At 43.2% G+C, this 16,418-nt stretch overlaps 1 protein-coding gene and 1 non-coding gene across 3 annotated transcripts in view; both read right to left on the bottom strand.

The window, feature by feature from the left end:
* Nucleotides 1–16,418, bottom strand: part of FAM3D (FAM3 metabolism regulating signaling molecule D) — a 517,653-nt gene that overhangs the window by 401,568 nt on the left and 99,667 nt on the right. The gene's annotated exons all lie outside the window — the stretch shown is intronic.
* On the bottom strand, nucleotides 3,490–3,563 carry TRNAT-AGU (transfer RNA threonine (anticodon AGU)). Its single transcript has one exon. It is a non-coding gene; the product is annotated as a tRNA-Thr (tRNA).

The following is a 16,418-nucleotide window of genomic DNA, read 5'->3' as shown; positions in this document are numbered from 1 at the left end:
TTTTGCCACTGTACATTACTAGATACTCCCGACGTGAATAATTGTCATTGTAAAAGAAATTGTCTGAAAGTGTCTCCCTTAGGGAGCACTAACTACATACTTGGACCCCTAGGCCCACCTCTGAACCATTGTTTACAGCGCAGCACCGGCACAAAGCAAAGTGGTTCTTCATTTACATGGAGCCACGCCTCCAAGTAAATGTGGCCACGCCCTCTAATGATCGCAATGGCACACTCTGTATTACCAATGGAGATGAACAAGCAGCTACAGACCCTCCGTGATACCAGAATACCCCGGGGCCCAGAAAGCAGGGGTATATGCCCTTTAGGCCACCAGGAACGCTGTGTAATAACTTGGAAATCCTGCTGTGCTGAGGGCAAATACGGTTAGCAACCACTTACAACTGCTTATCTAGGGAAAACAATCTTTTCTACTCCACACTGCAGTGCACGTGTTTTTTATTCTTTTTGTTCGTACATTTTGAAACTGGAAATTAAGACAAAACTACTTTGAACAAGGGTATAATATCTGAGTCATTCAGTTGCTTAAACAACTCTAATTACAAGTCTCCACACCAGTAACACAAATGCAATATGCAGAGGCAGAAAATTGAAAGTCTATGACCCCTTGAAATGAAACACAGACTTGTTGTTTTTTTACACCTTGCCTATTTTCTTTGAATACTGATATTTTCATGTAGACATCTTTACACCCCATTGACTACGTACTCGCGCACCACAAACAGAGACCAGATGTTGGGATAAACTTATCCAAGGGTGTTATGTAGCACCAGCTATCAGCTTCAGCAGGGCTCCTACTGGGGCAGATTACATGATTTTATTACCCTTCTTCACTGTGATCTGTGATTGGAAGGTCACATGACAGGGGCAGAAGCTGATAAACAGTTCAAGCAAGCAAACGTCCTTGTCACATCTGCTGGGTGCAGAAAGAAGCCAAACAGGATGCACTTAGGCGGCATTGTGCCATGCACACACCCTTTCACCATCGTGCAAGGGTGCATGCATGATGTCTAGAGTAGGGCTCTTAATAGAAGGGCACATCATTTCCAGTAGAAAATCCTTTACTTAGACACATTTTAAACAAGCATTGGCATAGCCAATAGGTCTCGCCTTTGGGACCTTATAAGTGTTTAGCTATGCAACAGTTGCATAACTAAATACTTATAATGTCCCAAAAGCGAGACCTATTGGCTATGCAAAGCGGCCTTGCTGCCGCGAAAGTGAAAGTGATCACGATCACGATCAAACATCAAAGCGGCCTTGCGGCCACGAAAGTGAAAGTAATCGCAGTAAAGCTCGGCTCGCGTGCCCGTGCACATGCACTGTAGCTCAAGGCTGGCCTGGTAGCACTTTTTGGAGCCCTCTCAATAAGTCTCGCCAGACCAGCGCATGCGCTGGGTCAGGCGAGACCTAAAAATTTCAAAATATGTGTGTGTGCTGTGCATTAGAGCACACAAATGAAGGTAGAAACGTTTTCAGAAAATAACGATTTTCTCAAACCTTACAACTACCTCAAAGAGGTCTCAATTTTGGTGCAATGCTCAGTGTACCTTTTTGATAGATAGGGATTTGTGGCAAAATCTATGTGGGGTTGCCTGGGAACGCCCATTGGCCATCAATGGAACACCCCATTGTAGCGAATTAGGGCAAAGCACTACTATAATTGTTACTTTAGGTCTACATTCCAGTGCAATGCAAAATGTACCCTGGAATGTAAATCCCAATTTGGGGCTTTGCCCCAGTTTGTGTCACTTCTTATGACACTGCACCAGCACAAAGCCTTTATAATCTGGCCCTCATTTCAAATCATCTGGCTATAGATGTCGGCAGAGAATGTACAGTGATATGTACATTGAGAGGTCATGATAGGAATATGTGGATTTTGATCTAACATTCGCCAAAGTTCTGTCCAGACGCTTTTATTTTAACAAGTTCACCCGTACATTTATGGAAAAGGGTACTTACGACTGATCCAAGCCCTCTATGTACAGAGAAATTCAATTTTTCCTCCAAATCCCTCATTTATATCACAATGTCCTCTGGGGAAGCAGCTGAATGGGTTATTGGAGCAGGATATGTTTTCAAATGATTGCTCAGGAAGGGGTGACTCTCCCCATTACATAAGTGCAACAACAAAGAGAGTGACCTGTGTTATACATCTATAGATTAGTCACTATACAAACACTCTAAGTCCAATGCAACCATTATTGCACTCTGTTCATTTGGTATGACACAGTGCATGCAATTATTAATACAATGCATGAATTATTAAGACTCTCAATAAATGAGAACCTTATATCACTTTTCTCATTCCATAATATCATATACAACAGCCACCTTCTGTGCAGGTATCATTGGTGGGGCGGTGGGGCCGTGTAAGGGGGTATTCCGAGGGACAATGCCGAGGGAAAATTAATTATTTATTTAATTTACCCGCTGTATCGTCCCTCGGAATACCCTCTTACACGGCCCACCGCTGTTACCTGCACGGACTGCGGCTGATATACAAAATTCATGTAGTCACAGCATTGGAATAAAACACTCAGAAAGTGCAACAAAAGATATATAAGGTGAGGATAGGCCATCACCTGTGTTTTGAAATGTGTCCTTGCAACATAAATTGTGTGAGGAAAAGAAAACAAGCATTGGCATAGCCAATAGGTCTCCCCTTTGGGACCTTGTAAGTGTTTAGCCCAAGCTATTGGCTTTGCCAAAGTCTTTAAGCTGTGTTGTGCAGCAGCGTGCCTGCTGTGCAGCATGTTGAAAAGTTATAATAAAGTTTAGAACTGCACTAACCCCCTCCCACACACCAGTAGTAGCTACAAATTTTTAAATATCGTTTTTGAGAGCTAAGTTCATTTAAACCTTTTAAAGTTTTTCCAAACAACAAAATATATTAAGTTTAGAAAAACGAACAGATAAGGCCTACAAAGTGTCCCCCGAAACAGGAGTATAATTCTTGCATCTCTAGAGTAATAAAGTGTAGCGCGAGTATTTCCTAAACCCCACTACCCAACAATCTCTGCCTAAATTAATTTGTGAGTCGATTAGATCATCTGCAGTCATCGAGCAGTTAAAGTGCATATGGCGCAGTGCAAACTTGCAACTTATTGAGCCATAGAAAGGGCACGTTTTAAAACTAAGCAATGCATCTAGAATGGAGGCTTGTAGTGCAGACGGCAGAGCCAGTAAAATGCAGTTACTGATAATCCAGCCGTATGTCAAAATCGTTTCTCAGGCCACTTCTTTTAAATATTTACAGTTGTTTAAGTGCATATGATGTTGTGCACACTTAGAACGTATTAACTTATTAAGCAATAAAAGAGCCCATTATTTAAGACATGTCGGTGCCTGTGAAATAGACGCTTTTGATACAGATGGCAGCCTCACCCCCACTGTTGCCCACTTAAACCCAATTGCTGCCATAGGCAACACGGATTAAGTGCAAGTAGTTTGTCTGGAAAAAGTAAGGCACTGCTGAGATTCGAACTCAGGATCTCCTGTTTACTAGGCAGGCGCTTTAACCAACTAAGCCACAATGCCGCCTGTGCACCTCGTTGTTTCCACTTTATCCTATTTCCTGTTGTAAATGTCATGTGCTGTAGTTTTCAGTACTCTAAAGTCTTGATATTTTTCACCTGTTCCCAACAAGAAGATGGACAGAAAAACCTGATACAGGAATGGAAAAATTAGAAAATGGCTCATGAAAAGTTTATATCGGTACAGATACATATTCATATTCATTTGTAATATTTTGAATCATGAACACCATGCACTGGTGGATGAAGTGCTTTACATAGAGGTAAGTACGATATGTAATCGAAAGAAAAATGTTATAAAGATCACCAAAATGTACAATATGAACATCTACGTAACCTCTCATGACCACTAGTCGCCCCACCTGTGCTGTGCAGAGGTCACTGCCACATGCTATATCTGTAAATCCATGGTGTGCTCACAAAGGTACGAAAGTGTTTTGGATGTAAAATTCGATACATTGTCTTCGTCTCCAAAGATAAAAACGACAAGATTTTTTTGTGCAGTTTTATATAGCGCCAACTCCATTTGAAGGTATCAGAACGCTTTACACGAGCACCAGTTGCGTTGCAGGCGTCACTTTCTCACCAAAGAACACATTTTAGTTTTCCCGGTACAGCTGTGGAACCCATCAGGCAGTCTCAGAAAGAAGGTGGGATCTGTTGTCGTGGGACCCCACGAGGTAAACAGCCCTTGAAGTGCAGGTTGAGAGTCTCATGAAAACACGGAGGAGGCTGGTGTTAGCAACTCTTGTCAGCTGTAACAATTGAAGCATCCACCCCTGCACCAATTACAATCATTGTCAAACACCAGCCACCACATCACACGGTTATTTACCAAAATAAACAACACTCCTCACTCTGGTGTGCCACGTTAAGCACCCTGCACTGTGAATATCGTTTTTTTTATGTGGAGACCCTACAAAGGAAAAAGGAGTAAAACAAACTGGCCAATACGGGGATTGAACCCTCGTCATTGCTGTTATCAGCACAACACTCTAACCAACCAAACTAATCATGACATTGACTGAAACTGGAAATCCGTACTACAGGACAATCAATTCGTCGATACAGGGTCTGTATTTCATTTGTAAACATTGTTTCAGCAGACGTGGAGATAAGCCATTTCCTGTCATCATAGTTTCCCCGCCAGGTACCGAGGTGCTCAGACAGTCCTAGGTCCACTCACAACTTGCACAAAGAATCAAGGGATCACTGAGTAGCAGATACATTATTCAATGAATTGCACTGAAGGTGCCTGGCTAACAAGATCGACACGGCGAGCATCTCCAGGTAAAATGGATTGAAAACAAGAATCCTTCGCAATTACAGACAAGCGCGTGCGCATTGCGCTGAATGTAAAAAAATAAAGTTTGCGAATGAGAGGAGGAGGCAGCAGGGGGAGGGGAGAGAGGAGGGGGCCTGGGCCTGTTTCCCTTGCAGGAGCAAGTAGGAACCATATGTTAATTGCACCCAGATGAGTTTAAAGCTCGCTCCCACAAGGGAATCGCCAAACATGAACACGTTGCCATTCAAAGCAATGCAATGCATGCACGTTTTTGCTTTTCCTAAGCAATGCATGCGCGCTACGTAGGCGAGACCTAAAAATGTTTTCATGATTTGAGCAGGGATCAAGATACATCATTGCCAGCCGCTGTCCGTGCAGGTAACAGTGGTGGGGCGGTGGAGCCATGTAAGGGAGTATTCTGAGGGACGATGCAGAGGGAAAATTAATTATTTATTTAATTTGCCCTCTGCATCGTCCCTCGGAATCCCCACTTACATGGCCCCACCGCCCCATCGCTGTTACCTGCATGGACCGGCGCTGATTATTGCTCACATTTGCGTTTAGGGTTGGGTTACTGGCTAAGGTAAACTCCCGTGGTTATCATGACGGAGTAACAACTAATGAGCAACTAATCAGCAGTCGCATGGGTGGGGGAAATCTTTTATCAGATTCCAGTTGTTCATTTGTGTCTGTTTCCAGTCATCTCAACAAGGGATTGGACCTGTAGGTTGCTGATATTTTGGTGTCCTCACTCTGCACCTCTTTTATCCTGCTGTGAGTGTCAGGGTTTGCCAGCCACCGATAGGTTTTTACTTTAGGTGTCAACTCTTTCTTCGGGCAGCGAGCTTCAGTCTGCCCGTAATCGTTTCAGATTTAGCTCTAACGGGGGTCCAAGAGTAAGGCAGGCTCCGGAGCGTTGCATGTTACAATCTCGATCACAATAATTTCGGATTACATTGTTTTAAATCTCTAAATCGGTTACATTTATGTCGCTATAATAAGTGCAGAAACATTTTCCCCTACCTTTATTTCGAAGTTTTTAAAGTGTTTAATATGTATTTATAGTTTTTACCCTTTTTTTTTGTTTGCATAGATATATATTTATGTATATAAATATATACATATGTATAGTAAAAAAATCTGAAATTCACTAAATAAACAAAGTTGAAGGCCAGTTATAATTATGAATTAAACATAAAATATTCATAACATATGCACGTTATGCACCACAATTCATAACTTATACAAAAGCCATACAAACCATAACTCTCACACCAAATGCAATGCTCATGACCTCTCCTATATTGTGACTGGTGTAATTACAACTGTTGTAGATAATCTTACAGGTGAAATTACATATCACATTACCCTTCTCACTTTGAAAGAGATGACTATGAATAGATTAATATTTATTAGTTTGAGTAGTTGTTATTTAATTGGATTTTGTTTTTAGGCCTTGTTATTCATTGGTTAAAATATTGTGTGGTCAGAAGCATTACATTTTGTGTGAGATTCTCAAATTCTGTGTGGATTCGCCAATCCTGGAGGATGTCTGGAACGGCAAGACACGGGAGGATCCAGAAATGTTAAAAATTCAGAATAGGATTTGCAAATCCTTCATATAAATTGGAAAAATATTCAGCGCTCTGCTGCTGTGCTTGGCCAATAGCCACATATGGGTGTGGGCCACACACAGCATTGTGAGAATAGGGCCTGGCTGTAGTCCAGGCCTGGCTTTCTAGTTCCTGATGCACATGGCCAAAGGCCATGCACAGCAGTGGTTGCTGCTCGTGGCACAATGGAGCTCTGTGACCATTCCATGTTATACACAGTTGTAAGCCTTCTGCAGCGGGGATTGGTTGCACACTGCAAGTTGGATGCAGGCCTAGGCTACCTACTGCCAATCCTCCCTTTGCACCGCCAGCCTGTGTGCAGACAGGATTGTAAATTTGTGCCCCCTAATTCAGTGCCTCCTAATTCATTTGACAAAAGTTGGTACATTTAGTGCATGAGAGTCATCTGTGTCAGACATTCATGCTTAAGAGATTGAGATGCCCAGATGAAAAAATAGGTGCAGGACTGCAGTGTGTGTAAAGAATCAGAAAAAACATGTGAGAGTGGGCTTGGGGTTCCTGCTCAGAAACATCATGTGGCTGAAGTGAGGGGAGTCTGGGAGAAGAAATGCTTGGATTTCATTGGTCCATTTGTTTTCTTACCTGATCAGGAAAAGTTTGCAGCAGTCATTGTGGATGTTAAATTTTGATGAGGTTTATCAGCACTGACTCCAAATTAGCTGTTTTGGGGAAGGTCTTCAGAAAGGAAGGTATCTCTTTCGTCTTACTTACAGACAATGTCACCCAGATCACTTTTTTGGAAATTAGGCTATTCCTGGATAACCTGTGGTTAATATAAGTGTACGTCCTTGTATAATCCCCAAAGTAATGGTTTGGTGGAAAGGGTCAACAGATTAGTGAAGGGAACTACGGAAATGGTGTACAGTGCAGGACTGCCAATTCAGAATGCCATTAAAGATATGTTGTGGGCTTATCGCACTGCGGTAAATGCTAGCACTAGTAAAACTCCCTTTGAAATGAAGTGGGGGAGACAGCCTGGTACAAAGTTGGTTCCTGCTTGGCTGCAGGTATGTTAGAAATGGGGGTCTCAAGTTGGCAGTGGCTTGCACTCTGTCCTTGTTGGGACCCTTTCTTCTAGTTATGGTAAGGTCGTTACACACCCAAAATAACCCCTGCTCACCCCATTGGTAGCTTGGCATGAGCATTCAAGCTTATCTCAGAGGGAATGAGTAAAGTATTTGTACATAAACTCTGAGTACACAGTGAAAACACCACAAGCAGACTCCACATCAGTTTAGACAAATAGTCAATATTTATTTACTAAAAACAAGATCAAAACAACAAAAATCCAACATACATAAATCAACATATCACTTTAAAAAGATTTGAACAGTTCAGTCCATATAAAACTATGGATGCATCACTTTTTAGTGCAAAGTGTCTAGGATGCATCAAAATCAAAGACAAAAACACACGCAAGGAAGATGATGTGTTTGTACCTTACGTACAGGGAAGATGATGTGTCAGTTCCTTGCTCCCAGGGAGGTGAGGCATTGGTTCCTCACTGCCACGTATGGGAGGTGATGAGTCGGTTCCTTACTGGAAGAGGAGGTAATGCTTTGGTTTCTTACTGTGCGGGGAGGTGATGCTTCGGTTCCTACTGCGCGGCCTTGGTTTCTTACCGAAGCCAAGCGTCGATGTTGACTTGGTTCACAGGTACAATGCGTGGAAAATCCGGATGCCCAGGGATCGATGTGGTGGTAATGAAACAGGCGCTGAATTGCTTCACCCAGCCGCGAACAGGTGCTGCATCGATCCTTTGGCCACAGTGCAACTATACAATGGTTTTTCAGCTGCACAGCTGTGCCTGCATTGGGGTTGGAGCGGGTGCCTTGGACGTTGGAGGAACGGTGCTTGGGACTCGGTTGTGACCAAACCGCAAGCTTGCTGTTTCAAAAGCAGAGACAGATGGTCGCCGCATGGATTTTCTTCTTCTTTCTGCTGCAAAGCCACCTCCAAGGGCCCAGATCTGGAATTGGCACCTCATTGCAGGTCAGAACTTCCAGCAGAGGACTCCAGGGGGTTGCAGGTTAAGTCTTTGATGGCCCTGAGACTTCTTAACAGGAGGAAGCTCACACAAGCCTTTGGAGAATCTTCTCAAGCAGTATACAAAGCAAAGTCCAGCTCTTTTCCTCTCCAAGACGGAAGCAGCAACTGCAGGCCATCCCAGCAAAGCAATACAGCAAAGGGGCAGTATTCACCCTGACAGCTCTCCAGCTCTTCCTTGTGGCAGAGTTTCCTCTCGATCCAGAAGTGTTCTAAAGATGTGGGGACATGGGTCCAATACTTAGACCCCTTGCCTTTGAAGTAGGCATACTTCAAATAATAGACTTTGTAGTGCACAGATCCTGCTTGCCCTGTCCTGGCTCCAGACACACTACAGGTGGGGAGACAGCATTGTGAGAGCACAGGCACAGCCCTATTCAGGTGTCAGTGACAACTCCTCCCACCACTCTTGCTCAGGAAAATCCATCAGCCTGGTGATGGGCAATCAGGATATGCAGGGCACACCTCAGCTCCCTTTTTGTGACTGTCTAGAGTGAAAGCATAAACAGCCCAACTGTCAGTCTAAACCAGACATGGATTCCACAGGCAGGCAAAGGCACAAAATGCTAAAGCACAAAAATGCCCACTTTCTAAAAGTGGCATTTTTAAACACACAATTTAAAAAACAACTTCACTAAAAGATATATTTTTACATTCTGAGTTCAGGGAGCTCAAACACCAATCCTCTGTATGTTTTCAATTGAAAGTTACACTTGTAAGATGTTACGAGGCTGTTCCAATGCTAACCTAGGGTTGAGAGGTTTCCCCTTCCACACATTAACGAGATGCTAAGCACCATGGGTGATGCCAAGATATTTTCTGTGATCGACTTATCCGTGGCGTACCATCAAGTGGAGTTACACCCACAATCTAGACTCCTCACTGCGTTCACCACTCCTTTTGAGGCTTACATGTTCAAGAGAATGCCGTTTGGCCTAGCATCTGCCGCGGAAGTATTTAAAAAACTAATGCAAAGAATCTTAAGTGGCATAGAAAAAACGTTTTTCTTCCAAGATGACATCTTAGTATATGGTGCCTCTGTAAAAGAGCATGATCGTACCTTGCAACCTGTGTTCAGGAAATTGATGGAAGCGGATTTGACAGTGAAACAGAACAAGTGTAAAATTAAAGTCAGTTCTGTAGACTACCTGGGTCACACCATATCGCAAGAAGGGTTCAAACCTAAGTCCAATCAGTTAAGGATGCCCCTATCCAAAAAACAAAGAAGAACTCAAATCCATCCTGGGGTTAATCGAATATATGACCAAGTATGTCAAGAGATTTTCAGAAAGGTGCGAAAGTCTACGTGATCTCTTAAGGAAAGACAATGATTTTGTTTGAGAAACAAAACACAGCACCACGGTAGACAATATAAAAGATGAGAAAACAAGGGCACCTGCTTTGGGGTTGACCCCATAAAAAGAACATACTTGAGCATGGATGCATCAAACAAGGGACTGGGAGCCACTTTATCGCAAAAAGGAGAACAGGGTGAGACCATTATTGCTTATGCTTCCCGATGCCTAACCTCTGCTGAACGCAATTACTCCGTGGTGGAAAGAGAGGCCCTTGCAGTTTTCTGGGCAGTATTACATTTCAAGTTCTATCTTTGGGGCATAAAATTCACCATCCTAACCGACCACAAACCGCTGATATTTATGTTTTCAGCCATGAAAACCAATTGAGGATCTCCACGAATATCCAAAATGGAGATTAGGCCTTGAAGGTTATTGTTTCAGGATTGAGTACTTACCTGGGGGTGACAACGTAATAGCAGATTACCTCTCTAGATCACCGCTAGAAGGAGAAGTGCAGGATGAACCCCTGGACATGCCTGTCTTTGCCATACAATTAGGAACCATAACAGAACATGGATGGAATGAAGAGATGGGCAATGACAAAACGTTAGGTTTTTCTCAAAGAGTTACTTATCAAAGGCTGGCCTGAGAAGCGCAAAGATGTCAGTGAAGAGCTGCAAAGCTTTTGGAAGGTCAGACATGAACTATCCATGATTGACGGGAGAATATACAGAAATGACAAGGCTATACCGCCTAAAAATTTGAGAGCAAAAATCATAGACTTAGCTCACGAAGGGCATTTGGGAAGGAGTCTAACAAAGAATAGAGTAAGGAACAGTTTTTGGTTCCCGAACATGGACTCTTGGGTAGAGCAAAAAGTAAAAGAGTGTACGAGCTATGCAAAAAGTGACAAGACAAAGATGGTGCATAAAGTACCATTATCCCCAGTCGAAGTACCTAGCGTGCCATGGAGCAAATTGGCCATGGACATAATTGGTCCTATGGAGAACCTAGGAGCAGAAAAGAGATTCATGATGGTACTCATCGACTACACCTCCCATTGGATAAGATATAAGTTTGTATCACATACCACTACGAAAATCCTCATTGAATTTTTTAATGACTTATTCAGCTGCAAAGTAATTCCCCAAACTTTAGTCACAGACAATGGGGTACAATTTGTGTCAGGGGAGATGAAAAAATTCCTAAGCAAATTGGGGATCCCACTTGCAAAAACGGCATTGTATTGCCCCAAGGCAAATGGACTTGTAGAAAGGACGAACCGCATGATTAAAGACAACATCCAATTAGCCATGGTTAATGGTCATGATGTAGACAAGTCCTTACGTGAGTACATGTGGTCTTACCACACCTCCCCAACTTAGTAACAGGAATCTCCCCTTTTGTATCCCTCAGGGATAGAGAGCCATGCACCAAAATGAGCTCCATGTGGTTGGGTGGAGGGAGGCCAGTTCACACAAATGTGCCCCTCATCAGTGAAAGAAGGAAGAGACACCAGCTCAAGTACAAATGTTGGTATGACTCTAAACATGGTGTCAAGAATCAGGATTGGAGGGTTGGCGATTCTGTAAGAGTTAAGATACCTACCAGAGAAAAGATAAACCACAGCAAGTTTTACCCCACACACCAATTGACTGAGGTTAAGAAAAATGTGGTCCATCTTGATAATGGTCAAGCCTGAAGTGGGGATAGCATTGTAAAAGCTGATATTGATTAATATACATGTATTACACATGTACATGTACATTTACTCAGCCTTGTACCCTTTATTTCCCTGTTAGCCTCATTCTTTGCCTTCCTTCTATCACTTTCTCTCTTTCATTCTCTCTCTTTCTTTTCCATGCTCGTGCCTTTCCTTACCCCTTCCCTGCGTAGGGAGATGTGTTGTAGTTTCTCCTTCCTTCCTTCTGCCCCCTTGGTACTTTCCCTCCTCCCCTCCCAGTTAGAACGTTCCTGGAGTTTGCCTTAGAACGTTGCCTGTGAGCAAGTGATACGGACAGTGGATGACTGACAATAAAGACGCAATTTCCATACCTGCTGCCTCACGCGTCTTTCTTACATCACAACCATTAGACAGAAACAGATGTATACAGTTATAAGCACCAATAAAGTAAGTCGAAGGTAAAATTCTACCATAGTGCTAAAACAATGAATGTATTCAGGCATATAGATACATGACAATAAAAATGCGTACTCCAACGATGCAACCATAACTAGATGTACGTAAGTGTACCTAGCATGTATGTAGGTGTATAGCCAAGAATCCCCCTAGGAAAGAGCCAACCCCATTACCTGATGTGAGAGAGCGAAGGACCCCATCTTTATCTTGAATTGGACACCCCGCGAGGGATGTGAGACCACTGTGTACTGGAGTGTCTGCAGGCAGGGACTTCAGAGTCTTGTGTTAGCATGTCTGCATGAAAGTTTCTTCTCCTCTGGCGGCCCACTGAAGATGTAGTGCTTATATACCCAAATGGTACCCTCAGGGTTTCTACCTAGATGTGTCATTGTACTATGGGCATGTCGGCTAAGGATGAGGATAGTGGTGACCCTTATACAGCGTTAATATGCAGAAGATGGTAATCCTGCTGTGATACTGAGAATCATCATGCATATTAAATTAGGCTAGTTCTCAGAGAAAACTACATGACATTTATGCAGCGCCGAACAAGGTAAAGGGTCAGTGGCAGAACCGTTATATAGAACAATAGAACAATGGTAGGACAAATGAAGGTAAAAGGTTGTGCAACTACCTAGGTCTATATTGGGGTACATTGGAGTTCATAACAGTTCTGAGAGGTTTGAAATGTGCCAAGGCAGTTGTTGGCTGGGCCTGGCTTGGGATGGTGCAAAGGGGTTGTCTCCTGATGGAATAAAATATTTTTGTCAAAAGCCCTACACTGTAAAGTGAACTTACTACAAGAGGGCTGTGCACATGTTCTGGTCGAAGTCTAAGTATTATGGCTCACGCTATCTGTGCTTGCCCAAAGGCCCTGCATCATGGGGATTGTGCACAGGGAGTGATCACTGGTCATGGTTGGGTGAGCACAGGAACTGATTAGCACACATATATTCTTTTAAATCTTAGAAATTCACTTATAAAAATTTGAGTTAAAATACAGCTATGGTTACAAAATAAAGCTAAAAACCACTGAAATTCCTAATATATTTTTAAGACCACAATACATAACGTGTACAAAAGCCATGCAGACCATCATTCGAACACCACATGCAATGCTAGGTATAAATCTGACAATTTGGATGAAAAACAACAGTAAGCTAAAATTATAAATACAATATTATTGGGTTATACCCTTGGGAGATTCCTTGATCTCGATGGGGCAGATATATACCATTCTTAAGGTTTCTCAATTTTGTTTTGGTCCCCAGCAATCTATGATGATTTATGCAGTTCTTAGTTATATGAGAGAAATCACAAAAACACCACCTCCCTCTGCTCTCATGGGTTGCATATAAGGCCTTGCATGAGCATCATAATAGAAGACTTCTTTCCAGAGACTTTGCTTGAAATCCACTATTTCTTCTTGTATACTTGTTATGTACTACATAGTCCTATTTGATTTAGCAGTATTTAGTAGCAATGTATTTATTTCATTGCATCTAATGTGGCTTTGTTAAAAAGAATTTGCTTCCAGAATTGATCACTTAGATTTTTAGCAGGGACACCTGGGGAATAGAAATATTGATTGTTGGTATTGAAGGTTCTGGTGTGATTGCTAAATGGCTAATATATTAGTATGCACTTCTTTACACTATAGTTGTCTACAAGATGGGAGGTTGGGAGGTTACCTTGTACTTGGTTCAGTACAATTTCTTCTTACATCCAGCTTTGGAGAGTCATTTGGTGAGTAACTTCTGCTCTAAATGCAGAAGGCTAATTGGCAGGCGGGACCTCAGGTAATTTTGTCCCCTTTTTCCATACATCTGAGCATTTATACTCTTGTTCTCTTAGGCTTGGAATTCATGGGCTACTGTGAATGTCTTGATGATGATCTCAAAATTGGGATCCACCAGTCCGCATGCTGGAGAAGACATTTCGGTGGGACCTGATTTTGGACCTGATGATTTATATTTTGTCATCTCACTTACTCGTCTCTTGATATTAGAAATTTTAAACCACTCCTATGACTGTAAATATTTACAGTTAATTGATTATCATATGATCCCCGGGTGCGATTAATGTTGCTGTCACAGAAAATTACTTCATCTTGTTGTGTCCACTTGCTTGCACACAAATAATAATCTAATGGGAATAATAGGCCAAATAAAACCAGACTACAGACCACTTTAAGGAATAGCATAGCTCCTTAGAATTGCTAAGACCTGCCAATTCAAAGTATTAAAGCCCCTGCGTATGAGAATTAATGATCCTTAATCATCATATAAAAATAGTCCTCCTGAGAAAAATCATTACTCTCTCTACACTCTAATTCCACAATTTAGGGCCCGAACAGGATGGCGGGCGCACTAACGTCTTCCCACCACCCTATCGGATGGGGACTGACCGACTAGCCTTCGGTAGTCCCACCACAGGGATTACAATGCGACCACCTACAAGGTGAATGCACCGTGTGTTCTTTGCATTGCGGCAGGTGCTCCTGGCTGTAGCACCTGCCGCAATGCAAAAAATGCACCCTGTACATATCCCTGAACTACGTGGCAGGCACCATGCGGAGTCAGCAACATGGTGTGGGGATATGTAGGAGGGCACCATAGGTGCCCTATAGTGCCCACACTGGTGGACCAGGGGTGAAGGTAGGCCCGGTTTGGGCGACCAAAGTCCATTTCCACCTGCCTGTCATGGCAGTTAAACCACCATGAACAGGTGGGTGGAAAGGGACATCACAATTCCTATGACAGCGCCTGGTAGACACTGCCACAATTGTAGGGAATATGGTCCCCTCCTCCGACCGCCACCCATCCACCCACCATTGTAATGTGGTGGGCGGATATGATGGGTCCGATGCCAGTGTGACCGCCACCGACGGGTTGTCGATGGCGGTCCAACCGTCATCCTAATCGGGCCCATCATTTTGTTCTTAGTAGTCTTTGTACTGTTCCCTTGAAAGTATACCAGCTCTTTTGACAAACTCTCTTTGATTTTGTTAAAATATTCCTGCTCTTCTGCAAAATGTTACATTTTCCACGATTCAAGGTATAGAAGTCCTGCTTAGAATTATCAGTAATGCAACCATTGAAATTATAGCACCCATGCGGAGAAGTGATGGTACGGTGTGAATGAACTGAAGGTGTACAAAAACATCTGTTGTCCAAAATAAAGAGCATCACGCGGAGGTGGTGTTAAAAAGTACTGATACTGTGCTGTTGAAAATACTGCAGCCCTGTTGACACATGGAAACTTAAAACAGAGCTGTTATGACCTGCAGACCTCAATGGCAGGCACAGCGATCTACTTAAACAAAATCAAATGATTGCCACCTGAGTTCAGAAGTTTACATACCGATTTCCTCAGCGGACACATAAACCCACCAACTAATGTTTCCCAAAAGGCCAGTGTCCCTGGAAAAACCTGTAGTGTTGAAGTAGTGTCAGCTACACCTCCCTTGTCATTGGCTCCTTGATGGTGGTCCTTGATAGGGGTGTGCATTAAAGCACAATTAAAAGGCAGGTGTTCCAGAAGTATCACACCTCACCCATAGCTCCTCTAGATCCACCTCTCAGCTCAAGTCCAGCTGAGAGCTCCACACGTGTTTCCAGATTGTGCTGGCACAGCTGGCACAACAGACCAAAGGAAGGCCAAGGCTCCACACTACAGAATGTCCCAGTGCTGTGACATGTGCTGGAGTATGAGCACTGTGACTGATCCCAGCACATCAGTGCATATTCTGGCAGTTACCATCAGTGTGTATCGTTCCTTTTATCAACGGCTGTTCCCCTCGCTGCCCCGTGTCTCTCTGCCTGTTTTTGACTTCTGTTGCTTAGCTGCCCCTGCATTTCTGTGACCTTTTTGCCTTCTGTGCCACTCATTTCCCCCCAATTTTTGTGACCTTTTTGCCCTTTCTTGTGACCTTTTTGCCTTCTGTGCCACTCGTTTCCCCCTGATTTTTGTGACCTTTTTGCCCTTTCTTGTGACCTTTTTTGCCTTCTGTGCCACTCGTTTCCCCCCGATTTTTGTGACCTTTTTTGCCTTCTGTGCCCCTCGTTTCCCCCCGATTTTTGTGACCTTTTTTGCCTTCTGTGCCACTCGTTTCCCCCCAATTTTTGTGACCTTTTTGCCCTTTCTTGTGACCTTTTTCTCCTTCTGTGCCACTCGTTTCCCCCCGATTTTTGTGACCTTTTTGCCCTTTCTTGTGACCTTTTTTGCCTTCTGTGCCACTCGTTTCCCCTCGATTTTTGTGACCTTTTTTGCCTTCTGTGCCACTCATTTCCCCCTGATTTTTGAGACGTTTTTGCCCTTTCTTGTGACCTTTTTTGCTTTCTGTGCCACTCGTTTCCCCCCAATTTTTGTGACCTTTTTGCCCTTTCTTGTGACCTTTTTGCCTTCTGTGCCACTCGTTTCCCCCCGATTTTTGTGACCTTTTTTGCCTTCTGTG

This window comes from Triturus cristatus, chromosome 9, assembly GCF_964204655.1.
Source record: "Triturus cristatus chromosome 9, aTriCri1.1, whole genome shotgun sequence".
NCBI classification, from domain to species: Eukaryota; Metazoa; Chordata; class Amphibia; order Caudata; family Salamandridae; genus Triturus; species Triturus cristatus.
This window is presented reverse-complemented; position numbering and strand designations above follow the sequence as displayed.